Here is a 1962-nt window from a genome sequence, read left to right on the forward strand (position 1 = left end):
GTGTGGGTGTTGGGCTGGAGCCAGTGGTTCTGCACCTGCGTGGAGGACAGGAGGAGAGGAGTGAGGGAGAGAGGAGGAGAGGAGTGAGGGAGAGTGGAGGAGAGGAGTGAAGGAGAGTGGAGGAGAGGAGTGAGGGAGAGTGGAGGAGAGGAGTGAGGGAGAGTGGAGGAGAGGAGTGAGGGAGAGTGGAGGAGAGGAGGAGAGGAGTGAGGGAGAGTGGAGGAGAGGAGTGAGGGAGAGTGGAGGAGAGGAGGAGAGGAGTGAGGGAGAGAGGAGGAGAGGGGTGAGGGAGAGAGAGGAGGAGAGGAGTGAGGGAGAGTGGAGGAGAGGAGTGAAGGAGAGTGGAGGAGAGTGGAGGAGAGGAGTGAGGGAGAGTGGAGGAGAGGAGTGAGGGAGAGTGGAGGAGAGGAGTGAGGGAGAGTGGAGGAGAGGAGGAGAGGAGTGAGGGAGAGAGGAGGAGAGGAGTGAGGGAGAGTGGAGGAGAGGAGTGAGGGAGAGTGGAGGAGAGGAGTGAGGGAGAGTGGAGGAGAGGAGTGAGTGAGAGTGGAGGAGAGGAGTGAGGGAGAGTGGAGGAAAGGAGTGAGGGAGAGTGGAGGAGAGGAGTGAGGGAGAGTGAGGGAGAGTGGAGGAGAGGAGTGAGGGAGAGTGGAGGAGAGGAGTGAGGGAGAGGGGAGGATAGGAGTGAGGGAGAGTGGAGGAGAGGAGTGAGGGAGAGTGAGGGAGAGTGGAGGAGAGGAGTGAGGGAGAGTGGAGGAGAGGAGTGAAGGAGAGTGGAGGAGAGGAGTGAGGGAGAGTGAGGGAGAGTGGAGGAGAGGAGTGAAGGAGAGTGGAGGAGAGGAGTGAGGGAGAGTGGAGGAGAGGAGTGAGGGAGAGTGGAGGAGAGGAGGAGAGGAGTGAGGGAGAGAGGAGGAGAGGAGTGAGGGAGAGTGGAGGAGAGGAGTGAGGGAGAGTGGAGGAGAGGAGTGAGGGAGAGTGGAGGAGAGGAGTGAGTGAGAGTGGAGGAGAGGAGTGAGGGAGAGTGGAGGAGAGGAGTGAGTGAGAGTGGAGGAGAGGAGTGAGTGAGAGTGGAGGAGAGGAGTGAGGGAGAGTGGAGGAGTGGAGGAGAGGAGTGAGGGAGAGTGGAGGAGAGGAGTGAGGGAGAGTGGAGGAGAGGAGTGAGGGAGAGTGGAGGAGAGGAGTGAGGGAGAGTGGAGGAGAGGAGTGAGGGAGAGTGAGGGAGAGTGGAGGAGAGGAGTGAGGGAGAGTGGAGGAGTGGAGGAGAGGAGTGAGGGAGAGTGGAGGAGAGGAGCGAGGGAGAGTGGAGGAGAGGACCAGCCTGGGTGTCAGGGGCACGGGGCGAGTGCTGAATGTAGGGAACATGAGCTGGGAGCCGGCCTGCCAACAGAAAGACGGAGGGAAAGATTGAAACAAAGACAGAGAGAGAGACAACATGAAGAGTGAAGGAGAAGGAGGGAGAGAGAGGAGAAGGAGGAAGAGAGTGAAGGAGAAGGAGGAAGAGAGTGAATGAGATTGAAACAAAGACAGAGAGAGAGACAACATATGTTATGGACCAAAATATAAACGTATTGGAGCACACTTGGGGCTTCCATGCATGCCTCTGGGGAAAGACTGCGGTTGAGTGTGTTGTTATTGCACATAACATTATAAGTTGTGCATTCCTCTTGTGTCTAGTAGAAGAGTATGTGTAACGCCCATCATGTAATTTGTGTGTTATTGTGTGTCGATAAATCCCGGTATTAGTTTAATAGTTAGTTATCCACTGTCAATATGATCGTTATCGTGAAGTATGCTCCCACATCTGTGTAATTTCCTGTTAGCGAGCTTTGGAATAAAAGGTTTGCTACCAAAACAAAACCCAGCTAGCCACAACACGTTAAGAATACTGGGGCTTTACAACACACACCCCAACACAACTGATTCCAGTGCTAATAGACCCTGACAACATGGATCATGGCTTCATAG

Source organism: Sprattus sprattus (genome assembly GCF_963457725.1).
Source record: "Sprattus sprattus genome assembly, contig: scaffold_108, whole genome shotgun sequence".
Classification (NCBI taxonomy): Eukaryota; Metazoa; Chordata; class Actinopteri; order Clupeiformes; family Clupeidae; genus Sprattus; species Sprattus sprattus.